This window comes from Schistocerca piceifrons, chromosome 1 (assembly GCF_021461385.2).
Source record: "Schistocerca piceifrons isolate TAMUIC-IGC-003096 chromosome 1, iqSchPice1.1, whole genome shotgun sequence".
NCBI classification, from domain to species: Eukaryota; Metazoa; Arthropoda; class Insecta; order Orthoptera; family Acrididae; genus Schistocerca; species Schistocerca piceifrons.
The window spans coordinates 28,193,586-28,207,279 of record NC_060138.1 but is presented as its reverse complement, the minus strand read 5'-3'; positions in this window follow the sequence as shown (position 1 = coordinate 28,207,279).

Here is a 13,694-nt window from a genome sequence, read left to right as displayed (position 1 = left end):
TTATTACAGTACATCGGCGGTGCCTTTTCCATCCCATCCATCCACTGACAGGCTGTTGGTTACCACATAATGATTGACTAACAACACTTGTTTGAACTGGAGAAAAAGTTTTTTGGATGGGTCACACCTTCTGGGAGTTGCTAGCACTGAAACAGTGATCGTGTACATCAGTGCAATATGAGGAATCAGTCGAAACGGAACGCAGAGCCATCATCTATTCTGTCACTGTGACATACTAGTTTAAATGTAGAGGTATCCCAGTTGACCTGTCTTCCCACCGAAATTCAAACTTACTGACAGGGGGCTTGGCAGGGGGGGGGGGGGGGCACTTTCCCACTATCTTGGGTAACGGTACTCGCATCATCATCTGACGTGTCAATTGCGACACAGTGCAATGTCTTGGATACCTGTACTTTAAGGTGATGTCCTTGTTGTCTGAAAGAGGTCGTGGATCAGGAAGTGTTAATGTCAGTTTAGAACCTGACACAGACCTCAAAGTCGTGTCATAAAAATAAAATGTTTGGCAGTGCAGTGTACAAAGCATGTAAGAAAATAATGTTTCAAACAAGGAGACAGGGCGACAGAGGGACGTCTCTTGTGACTTACAGTATAGTCCGCGGGATACAAGCATCCTCCTAGAGTACTGGTGATGGAACTTTAAACTGTTCAGTGCACTTGAGCAATACCTGTATATTTAATAGTAGCGTCACATGTGCTCGATACCTACATGCATGCGGTATTTGGTTTCGATATATGGGAGGATAGAGAAGCGTTAAAAATCTTATCTTGTTCTCTATCGGATGAAGTTAGTTGAGCTTTTATAGTTCATAATTTTTCTCTGGTGGGTGGAATAGAATAACGATGATAGAATGTTGGGGTGATAGACGTGAATGGACCCTGAGGGATGCGGGTCTTTAGTACCTGCTTGTAGTTTGGAGAAGCACCACAATGCAGCAGCAAAATCCACATCCTTCCCCCAGCTTCCATACTAACTTCTGTTGCAGGCTTCGTTACCATCAAATGGTCCAAACACAGCTCTGTCATAGTAACTCAGCTTCGCCTGTTCCTACATGGGTTGCCGAAGATGGTACATCCGTCTCTCTCTGACTTCTACTCAGTTCTGACTTATATTGGAACAATCACATGCGCGAAGCTGTAGGGATGGTAGCGCAGAGTCTGAACGATAGTTGCACGATACATAGGGGCTACCTAAACCCATGTTGGAATTTTACTGTATCAGATAGATTCGAGAAAGTTGACTCTTTTCGAGACATGTGAGTACCAGGAATATGATATGGATCGAGACAGAATGCGTAACAAATACTGGAGCAATATCTAGTGGCAGCAGCGTGAGGGGGTTGCATATGTCTGTTTCATACCACGCTCCTTAGCCAAATCACTTTCAAAATTGGATAATTTTATTACAGGGGTGCACCGTCGGTGACGTGTAACCACACAGCTGGTGTGATAATATACACTCCGGCGAGCACCGTCTATATTCATTATGTCATGGTATTTGTCTGGAAAGACCACATCACTTGTAGGTAATGTCATACGTGGATTTATAAGGCAATTATAGCTTTTAGCATGGATAGTTGTGTGCACCTATAGAACCAAGACCGCTTGTGACAGTAACATACAGTAGTTCTTGTGATCGGGTTTTTAAACATATGAGACGATTACGGCACTCTTTCTAAGACACAGTGGTATCACTCACAAGAAAAACTTATTAGACAAGTCCACCCATCGGTGATTTTCTCTCAGTATTATTTTGTATCGTAGGTAATCAGTTATTGACGAAGTATTATACTTAGTAGTATGGGGTGCGTGATAGGTTCGCCTTGAGCATCAGGCTCATAAAGTATGTGTTTGTGTTCCAGCATATGCAAAGGATATGACTTTGTCCATTCGTACCGAAGGTATGAACTTGACGTCGAGTACTGTGATAACAAAGGGAGGAGTATGTCAAGTCATAAGAATAATACTGATATTTCTATTTCTAGAGCCACAGCCGTCAACAGCGTGTATCTCTGATACTTCACTCATTGTCGAATGTCATTCAAATGACACCGCGATTGTAACATTTAGTTGTAAGTACAGGGATGAAATATATATGTGACCAATTTCTTAGCATGATTGATTCAACCTGTGCGTGCTCGGCCTGCAGCGCCGGTGACCTGTGCGGGGGTGATTCACATTTCCCATTAATGGTAGAAGTTGTCAGAATAGAGAGGCCTTTTGGAGTGTAGGAATGTAGATGAATTAACTTTGTCGTCCTCTAGACGGCAGAATAGCGAACTAATACTTAGTTTGCGTTGGATAACTTTCGTGATCGTGTGGATGTGTATTTGCGCTGGACCGTTATTCTCACCCATGTAAATTGTTCAGTTGACTGTTTCTGCACATTTCACGCCTTTACTTAGTTGCTGGAACATCGATTGTGGTGTATGCATCTAGGATGTGGAAGACACATTTGCTGGTTCCCTAAACGTGATAAACACCTTATTTGACTTTGTAATTATAGGGATGATTTGGAATCATCACATCACAGACATCAGTATTCGTGAGTGGAAATATGTGTTTCCTCTGTTTGTTTCGATTTCTCACGTAAAGGTCCTTGCAGACGAGATAAGCGCAAAAGGTTTGGGTTTATAGAGAAACAATTTCCAGTCTATATATTCGGAATTACGTTGCGCGAGCGATCGGTACGCTACTGCTGTGTGCTCGATATCTAGAAGTACTGCGATATTATGGCAAACCATGCGAAAATACATATCTTGTAATCCCAGAGTCTGGAGGTAGGTGTAGAAATATGACGAGGCAAGCAGGTCCGGACCAGTAACAGTAACGTGTTTGTGTCGAGGGGAAGCGAGCCCGAATTTGAAGAACAGTTCTGAGAGTGACTTCAGCCCACTGAGGGTGGTCTGGTCACTGCAGGGAGTGGACGGCCGCTGACCTTGTATGGACATCTCTAGTGCCACGAGTATATCTACTGTGCTGTCTGTGTTCGCGGTGTATGTATGAATGATGTAAAAGTGATGATTTTGTATGGCACAGGACAGGAATTGTATGTTTACTACAAGAAATAAAAGGGAGATGGTGCTTCGATAACGGTGGCATCAGTAATTCGGCTGTTAAATTCGACAAGAGCCAATCATAATGCTCAATTCATTCACATCTTTTGTGCTGGGATAAAGGAATCTCTGCATAGAGGTGGAAACGTTTGTGTGTGTTGAAAGCAGGAAGGGTAACTCGTAATGGACGGGGTATCACCTTAGGACCGCTAGGAAGACTGCATTCGATGATATTCTGCCTTATTTTCGTAAACAGATTTTGTTAGGCAAGAATTTCAGTGCATACAAGCTGAGACATCACGAAAACTCCTACAAAACCGCACCTTAAGTATTTCTGGGAGTTATGCAATTTCCTAGAGCTCGACTTTGTTATTATTTTAGATAGCCATGCGGCCTTAGTATAACATTGAGAACGTTACTAGATGCACTTGTGATAGTATGTAGCTACGTGCGGTGATGCGTCAGCCACATGTTACAGATGGTGCATTACAATTGCTAGGGAGAAAGCAGGTTGTGCTATTCTGGAACGGATTTCTGCAGCGTTGCTCACCAATTAGCTCTTCGCCAGACCGCAGGTAGAGGGAGGGTTCACACCAGCAGTGGTGAACACATGTGTGTGCGGCCCACCATGGAGCATCTGCATTGTGCAAATATGTCTTCACTCCCGTCTGGTCGCGTCATCAACAGCACCTAGGTGATCATGTGTTTTGAGAGGAATTTCTCTGGTGTCAAGTGTGAAGGGGATGCCGCCGTCTCATGCTTGAGGGAGCTGAATGGGCACCTGTGTGTGGCTTGGCAGTTGACGGCTGCGACACTTCGTGGGGGCTGCCTGCAGCCTCCTGTGCAGTCCAGTGTAACGGGGTGGCGGGCTGTGCCTGCATATGTTGTTTGCGTGTCTGTTGTATTATTTTGGATGCAGGTCTGTAGGCTGTGCTATGCGTTATATGGACAGTTTACGAGTACTGAGCGTGTCTACACATCAGTGTGCTGCATTATTTAGGAGCAGTTTGTAGGTCTGTGTGTTGTGTACTGAAATCATTTCGGATATAGTAGTTTGCATGTGTGTAGGCTGTGGAATGTATTATTTCGACAGTTTGCAGTTAGCAAGTGTGTGTGTTGCATTATTTACGAGTAGTTTGCGGGTCGGCCCCAAGCACATCAGGGGGAGTGTTTTGCGTCAGTGTGATAAATATACTCCAGTCCTAAATAAATTATTCCAAAATAAATAAAGTACACTCCTACTTCTCTCCAGCAGTCCAGTGCAGGCTGAGGCATTTTCCTGCCAATCCCTAGGACGATGTGGTGGTCGGGCGTCTTAGGTTAGTGGAGGTGACCTTTCTTTCCCACCGTTTTCTTAGGTTGGTAAAGATAACCCAATTGAGCTATCTTCCCGCCAAAATTGAAACTTGGCGCCAGTTCCTAGGACGAGGTGACGGTCGAATGACTTAAGTTAGTGGAAGTAGCCCAAGTGACCTATTTTCCCACGATTTTCTTAGGTTAGTAGAGATAACCATGGTGTGATGCATTATCCTTTTAGAATTTGTGCTTCCTGATATTTTTCTGGGGGGAGGGGAGAGGACGGGAGGATATCACTGTGATAAATGTACTATCTTTCAAAATCCATCCCTAATTAAATTGTTCCAAAATAAATAAAGTACACTCCTTCCTCTCTCCAGCAGTCCAGTGCAAGCTGAGTCATTTTCCCACCAATCCCTTGGACGATGTGGTGGTCAGGTGACTTAGGTTAGTGGAGGTGACCTCCTACCGTCTTCTTAGGTTGGTAGAGATACCCCAATTGCCGGCCGGAGTGGCCGAGCGGTTCTAGGCGCTACAGTGTGGAACCACGCGACCGCTACAGTCACAGGTTCGAATCCTGCCTCGGGCATGCATGTGTGTGATGTCCTTAGGTTAGTTAGGTTCAAGTAGTTCTAAGTTCTAGGGGACTGATGACCTCAGATGTTAAGTCCCATCGTGCTCAGAGGCATTTGAACCATTTGAAGATACCCCAATTGATCTATCTTCCCGCCAAAATTCAAACTTAGCGCCACTTCCTAGGACGAGGTGGCGGTTGGATGACTTAGGTTGGTGGAGGTATCCCAAGTGACCTATTTTCCAGCGATTTTCTTAGGTTATTAGAGATAACCAAGGTGTGATGCATTATCCTGTTGGAATTTGAACATCCCGCCATTTTTCTAGGTCGCGGAAGGGAGGGAGGTTAGTTTAGTGGAGGTTGCCCAATTGACCTATGTTCGCATCAAATCCACCATCTCGATGTTTTTCGGTATCGGTTTCCGGAACACGGCTCAGTATTTCCAGAAGAGCTCTTCGCCCTGTATCAGGCCATGTAATACATTCGACGACACACGCTTTTTAATTTTGTCATCTCCTCCAGTTTTCTCAGTGCCCTTCAGAGCTTCTGTCTGCTGTACACCATCCACGTCTTAGTGCAACGGGTCCACGAAACATGTGACTTGCTCACTATCGATGAAGCCACTGTGATGTTTTTGGGGTCATGGTCACGTCGTTCTGACGGGAAACGAGGCTACTGACGCTGCTGCCAAGGACGCAGCCCTACTACCTCGGCCTGCTAGTTCTTCCATTTCTTCCTATGCTCTCCGTGTTGCCGTCTGTCGGCAGGGAGTCATTTCAGCATCACCACTGGTCTTCCCTTCGTGGAAACAAGCTCCCAGCGCCTTGGCCGACCTCCTCTCGGCCTTCTCACTGCGAGGAGATCATTTTAGCTAGCTAGCGTATTGGGATTGTCGTTTTAGCCATCGCCACTTCTTAAGTGGTGATCCCTCACCATTCCGTGCCCACTGTCATCAAGCTTCGACGGTTCGTCGTTTCCTGACCGAATGCCCCTTTTTTTAACCACTGGCGCTCTGCCGGCCGTTTTAGCGAATGACGCGCGTGCTGTCGCCTGCATTTTGCCTTTTATGCGGCGTAGCAATACGCCGAAGGAAATTTAATCTTTAGTTCGGAACCTTCGTTGTCTCTACCGTTTATTTTTTGGACTTTTCTCCAATTGGAGGTTCTTGTCCTTAGGTCTCTTTTCTCTCACCGATTGTGTTTAACGTGTAGTCGTTCGTTATCAACTCCTTTTTCGTATTAGTACCGAGCGAGGTGGCGCAGTGATTAGCACAATGGACTCGCATTCGGGAGGACGACGGTTCAATCCCGTCTCCGGCCATCCTGATTTAGGTTTTCCGTGATTTCCCTAAATCGCTTCAGGCAAATGCCGGGATGGTTCCTTTGAAAGGGCACGGCCGATTTCCTTCCCCATCCTTCCCTCACCCGAGCTTGCACTCCGTCTCTAATGACCTCGTTATCGACGGGACGTTAAACACTAATCTCCTCCTTTGTATTAGTGTTCTAAGGAACTGCCACGGGCGCGTACGACGTAAGTTATTTTTGCACCATAACACATAAAAACTTCTCTCAGTAAACCTAAGTCGACCAGTTGTTTTCACTAAAATCGCCCTTACATGATAGTTCCACGGATAGACGTGACTGTTTAAGCAGGAGACCACTAATACTGTCTTCAATCAATGCTGGTTTTCGATTCTTATCTGCATCAACTTAAATTTTTCTACATTTAGAGCAAGCTGCAATTCATCAAACTAATAGAAATTTTGTCTGTCATCTCGTATCCTCGTACAGTCACTGAACGATGACACCTTCCCTCACACCACAGCGTCATCAGCAAATAGCCGGAGGTAGCTGCTCAACCCACCCGTCAGATTTTTTGTGTGTATATACAACGAGAGTGGTTCTATCACACTTCCTTGTGTTCGTTCCTGACGATAGCCTAGCCTCTGAAGAACACTCACTGTCCATGACAACCTTCTGTGTCCTACCACCTCAGAATCTCTAAACTACTCACAGTCTTGAGAGTCTGTTCCGGATGGCTGGAGCTTCGTTAACACTCCGTGGGGCACAGAGTCATATGCTTTCCGCAAAACCTACACTACTGGCCATTAAAATTGCTACACCAAGAAATGCAGATGATAAAATGGTATTCATTGGACAAATATATTATACTATAACTGACATGTGATTACATTTTCACACAATTTGGGTGCATAGATCCTGAGAAATCAGTACCCAGAACAACCACATCTGGCCGTAATAACGGCCTTGGTACGCCTGGGCTGTGAGTCAAACAGAGCTAGGATGGCGTGTACAGGTACAGCTGCCCATGCAGCTTCAACACGATACCACAGTTCATCAAGAGTAGTGACTGGCGTATTGTGACGAGCCAGTTGCTCGACCACCATTGACCAGACGTTTTCAATTGGTGAGAGATCTGCAGAATGTGCTGGCCAGGCCAGCAGTCGAACATTTTCTGTATCCAGAGAGGCCCTTACAGGACCTGCAACATGCGCTCGTGCATTATCCTGCTGAAATGTAGGGTTTCGCAGGGATCGAATGAAGGGTAGATCAACGGGTCGTAACACATCTGAAATGTAACGTCCACTGTTCAAAGTGCCGTCAATGCGAACTAGAGGTGACCGAGACGTGTAACCATTGGCCCCCCATACCATCACGCCGGGTGAAACGCCAGTATGGGGATGACGAATACACGCTTCCAATTTGCGTTCACCGCAATGTCGCCAAACACGGATGCGACCATCATGATGCTATAAACAGAACCTGGATTCATCCGAAAAAAAGACGTTTTGTCATTCGTGCACCCAGGTTCCTCGTTGAGCTCACCATCGCAGGCACTCCTGTCTGTGATGCAGCGTCAAGGGTAACCGCAGCCATGGTCTCCGAGCTGATAGTCCATGCTGCTGCAAACGTCGTCGAACTGTTCGTGCAGATGGTTGTTGTCTTGCAAACGTCCCCATCTGTTAACTCAGGGATCGAGACGTGGCTGCACGATCCGTTACAGCCATGCGGATAAGATGCCTGTCATCTCGACTGCTAGTGATACGAGGCCGTTGGGATCCTGCACGGCGTTCCGTATTACCCTCCTGAATCCACCGATTCCATATTCTGCTAACAGTCATTGGATCTCGACCAACACGAGCAGCAATGTCGCGGTACGATAAACCGCAATCACGATAGGCGACAATCCGACCTTTATCAAAGTCGGAAACGTGATGGTACGCATTTCTCCTCCTTACACGAGGCATCGCAACAACACCTCAGCAGGCAACACCGGTCAACTGCTGTTTGTGTATGAGAAATCGGTTGGAAACTTTCCTCATGTCAGCACGTTGTAGGTGTCGCCACCGGCGCTAACCTTGTGTGAATGCTATGAAAAGCTGTCGGTTAAATTTCGCATCTGTAGCACGCCATCTTCGTGGTGTAGCAATTTTAATGGCCAGTAGTGTAGCTATATGGAATCGGCTTGTCGGTTTCCATCCGTGCTTCGCAGGCGATCCTGCGTGAAAAGGGGAAGCTGAGATTCGCAATAGCGAGGCTTTGTGAATCCGTGCTGTTTTGTGGACCTAAGTTTCCTGTCGCAAGGAAATGTATTATTTTCGAATTTAAAATTGTGTATCAAATCGTGTTAAGGATACTGGTCTGTTATTTTGCGGAATGATTTCATACCCTGCGCTTTTTCCGTTCTCTTGGGACTTCGTGCTAGGTGAGAGATTAGTAATAAATGCGAGGTATGTAAGCGCCCAGTGCCATAGAGTATTCTCTGTAACATCGAACTGGGATTCAATCCGCACCTGGCGACTTACATGTATTCAACTCTTTCAATTGTTTCTCGACGCTAGGGATGCCTATTTGTCTTCCATACTGAAGTCTGTGCTACTATTAAACGGTGATGTGTCTGTACGATCCTCCTGCGTGAATGATTTTATGTAAAATCCTCTTCTACTTCTACACCGGACAAGTGAGTGAGTAGAAGCCTTCACACTAGCCAGCGCTTTTAGGTAGGACCAGAATTTTGTGGGATTCTCGGCAAGATATTCCGCTAATGTATGATGAATGAGGTTATGTGTGCTTCGCTCAGCGATCTTTCCACAGATACACGAATTTGTTATCTCCTGCTTGTCGACATGCTGACGGTTTCTTTTGTAACCAAGAATGCAACACTCACCGTTATCTCAGGGTACGCTTTAACCTCCCATGCCGCGTTATTTTAGGAGGAGAAGGCGTACGCTCTTTATAGTGTATAAAGCTATTGATATTATAACTGATAATACAGTATAATTGATAATATCTATTACTACGAAGAGCGGAGTAGGTACGCAAGTTATTCTTTTGTGGATGGGTACTGAATTTTACGCTTAATAATGCCAATGCTACTACACAAGGTAATGATTGGGTTACTGTGGCTCCAGTTCGTGGTGGTAAAGTGGAGGTTGTATTAGGGCTGGAGACTTTTCACGGCCGTGGAAGTTATTGCTTATCGTACATTTCAGATATATGAAATGTATAACAAAGATCGTGGCTCATCTTAATATATGTCTACAATGCCGTTGGTTATTAGGACAAGGAATCGTCGTAAAGTAAATGAATCAGGGTCTGTGTCCGTATGGGTTAAAGGTGCACTGAATTGTGCTAAGTTTAAAATTGTTGCTGATGTGACACATTACTATAGAAACTAAAATAAACTACCTGTCCTTTCCTTTTTATTGACTACAATTCTACTTGGTAAAAACTTAATGCTGTATTTCTGTACTTGCGATGTCAGAAATCAATCATAGTGCCTCAGTGTTAGCTGTATTTGGGGCTTCGGCTCAACTGCAATACAGCCAGGTCCATTGGGTTGCCTAATCTGTAGGCGCTAGCTGTATGTCAACATGATGTTTGCTGGCAGGTTTGTGGAAGGCTCCGCACATCAGCCGGGCCAACATCGCCATCGGTGGCGCTAAAGTCTCCACCCAATTTTCGTACACTGATATAGTGTCCACAGGTGATTGAGACACAGAGCCTGCTACAACCCCGGTCGCAAAAAGGTTTATCAGCCAGTTAGCCGGTCCTACTCGCAGAGAGAGTTCAGAGTTCATTACATCCCATTCAGATCTCTCTGAATCCCTGGTACACAGCGAGTGCAGGGAGTTCCAATTGTCAGACACTGTCTACTACAACCATCTGCTGCCCAGCCACTCAATGTGGAGTCAACGCTCTGGCCATCAACCAGCGTGGACTTGGAACTCGCCTCAAAGCGAAAATTTGATTTCTTAGTTTGGACACAGTGATAAAGTATATTCAATCCAGAATGAGATTTTTACTCTGCAGCGGAGTGTGCGCTGATACGAAACTTCCTGGCAGATTAAAACTGTGTGCCCCACGGAGCGGGAGTCGTGCTTCGGTAGCTCAGATGGTAGAGCACTTGCCCGCGAAAGGCAAAGGTCCCGAGTTCGAGTCTCAGTCGGGCACACAGTTTTAATCTGCCAGGAAGTTTCAAGTATATTCAATGTTTGGACCTGGCCTTCGAGTGATCAAGAAACTGCTTAGCTTGACATAGCCTGAAAGTGATCATTTAACATACGTAATTTGGATTTTGCCTTCAAGTGAACTTTATTTTCTCTTCTTTTGAATTTTGCGCCAGAAATTTCATTTATATCCCCAGGTTGGACTTTGCTTCTGTAACTTTCTGTCAATAGCAATGCTTTAGTGGATACACCAGTTTCCATGACATCACCGAAGTTTAGCAACATCGGGTGTGGCCAGTATTTGGATAGATGACGACCCAGGTTTGCTGCACGCTGTTGACAATTTTCCCTGTGCTTTCATGGCAGGAGGGGTGGTGACGCAAAAGCCCCTGACCACCAGTTTTTGCGCTAGTGTCCTGGATTAAGTGACAAATTTATTTACAGTGTCCAATGAAGTGAGGGCATGTGATACTGTTGATGGTGATTCGACATTTGTCATAACTTACTCAGTTTCGACTACGTGTCACAACAATAATTCCCTTTGTCGTACCGTAATTCGACTTGAAAATTTTGTTTGTCGTTGTGCAAAAAAGAAAATAACTAGACACTTTCGTTTGCACTTTGCTTGCTGAGACAAATCATAGACTTGTCGTTCACTTCCATGTACTGCGGTTCTCATAACGGGTTGCTCTTCGTGAGGCTGTCATTTGATAATCACGTGGTCACGTAGGAGTCAGTCTCCATTAGCATATGCTATTCCACATTCGTTGACTGCAGTCACGACAGTATACATGGGACTTGGAACAAAAGCTTCGTAGAAAACTGACAATAATGCCGTGATTCTTTTCAGAGTACAAGTTGATTGTCCCAAAGAAGATATCAACTAGCCATTGGTAATAATACTTATTTATTCAAATACTGCCGTTGTCAGTTTCAAATACACAGATTAATCTTCAGAAAGGTGTTCTAAAACTCAAATTATTGTTGTCCCCCTGGAAAGCATTAGATACGCGAACTGCAATTGTGTTATAAACTCTGCTGTCGCAGTACAAATATGACCCTGCACGGTTGACAGATGTATTCTATCATGTCGACAACGGCTCCCATTCTCCAAAAAAAAAAAAAAAAATGAGGTTAATATTTTTAGCTTTTTCTCGTAACTTAACCATAACAAGAGCCTATTTATATGACTGAATAAAGTTTGATATATACATTCATTTTAAGCGTAGCTGATCCCATGCTAATCTGCACAATACGATTAGATTATTTTATAGACGTGGACTAAAGTTGAGCGTCCACTCTTAACTCTTCAATAGCGTCACATTTTTATTCGATGGGGCAGTGTGAATGGGCTCTCTTACAAGGTGACCGAGCCTCCTACTCACCAGCGATTTCGTCCACATTTATTATTTGTAGGGCTTGGCCAGAAATTAAAGTGACAGAAGCTGTTGTTCCAGATGGCTTAGCGTTTAGAAAGAGAACATTTGGTGCGGGTCGAGCGAGACACGATCCATTTTCAGTTGGAGTAGTTTCCCGGCTGCTATTGGCGCTCCAGAAGAGTGCAGAACGGTAAAAGGGGGATCGTAGGGTCAAATCCCTATTCGGTAATTTTATTTTCACTTTTTACTTTACTTACAGTCAAAATACACTACTGGCCATTAAAATTGCTACACCACGAAGTTGACGTGCTACAGATGCGAAATTTAACCGACACGAAGAAGACGCGGTGATATGCAAATGATCAGCTTTTGAAGAGCATTCACACAAGGTTGGCGCCGGTGGCGACACCTACAACGTGCTGACATGAGGAAAGTTTCCAACCGATTTCTCATACACAAACAGCAGTTGACCGGCGTTGCCTGGTGAAACGTCGTTGTGATGCCTCGTGTAAGAAGGAGAAATGCGTACCATCAGGTTTCCGACTTTGATAAAGGTCGGATTGTAGCCTATCGCCATTGCGGTTTATCGTATCGCGACATTGCTGCTCGCGTTGGTCGAGATTCAATGACTGTTAGCAGAATATGGAATCGGTGGGTTCAGGAGGCTAGTATGGAACGCCGTGCAGGATCCCAACGGCCTCGTAATCACTAGCAGTCGAGATGACAGGCATCTTATCCGCATGGCTGTAACGGATCGTGCAGCAACGTCTCGATCCCTGAGTTAACAGATGGGGACGTTTGCAAGACAACAACCATCTGCACGAACAGTTCGACGACGTTTGCAGCAGCATGGACTATCAGCTCGGAGACCATGGTTGCGGTTACCCTTGGGTTGGGTTGGGTTGTTTGGGGGAAGAGACCAAACAGAGAGGTCATCGGTCTCATCGGATTAGGGAAGGACGGGGAAGGAAGTCGGCCGTGCCCATTCAAAGGAACCATCCCGGCATTTGCCTGGAGCGACTTAAGGAAATCACGGAAAACCTAAATCAGGATGGCCGGACGCGGGATTGAACCGTCGTCCTCCCGGCGAGTCCAGTGTGCTAACCACTGCGCCACCTCGCTCGGAGGTTACCCTTGACGCTGCATCACAGACAGAAGCGCCTGCGATGGTGTACTCAACGACGAACCTGGGCGCATGAATGGCAAAAGTCATTTTTTCGGATGAATGCAAGTTCTGTTTACAGCATCATGATGGTATCATCCGTGTTTGGCGACATCGCGGTGAACGCACATTGGAAGCGTGTATTCGTCACCCGGCGTGATGGTATGGGGTGCCATTGGTTACACGTCTCGGTCACCTCTTGTTCGCATTGACGGCACTTTGAACAGTGGACGTTACATTTCAGATGTGTTAAGACCCGTAGCTCTACCCTTCATTCGATCCCTGCGAAACCTTACATTTCAGCAGGATAATGCACGACTGCATGTTGCAGGTACTGTACAGGTCTTTCTCAGAAAATGTACGACTGCTGCCCTGGCCAGCACATTCTCCAGATCTCTCGCCAATTGAAAACGTCTGGTCAATGGTGGCCGAGCAACTGGCTCATCACAATACGCCAGCCACTACCCTTGATGAACTGTGGTATCGTGTTGAAGCTGCATGGGCAGCTGTACCTGTACACGCCATCCAAGCTCTGTTTGAGTCAATGCCCAGGCGTATCAAGGCCGTTGTTACGGCCAGAGCTGGTTGTTCTGGGTACTGATTTCTCAGGAGCTATGCACCCAAATTGCGTGAAAATGTAATCACATGTCAGTTCTAGTATAATGTATTTGTCCAATGAATAAGTGTTTATCATCTGCATTTGTTCTTGGTGTAGCAATTTCAATGGCCAGTAGTGTAG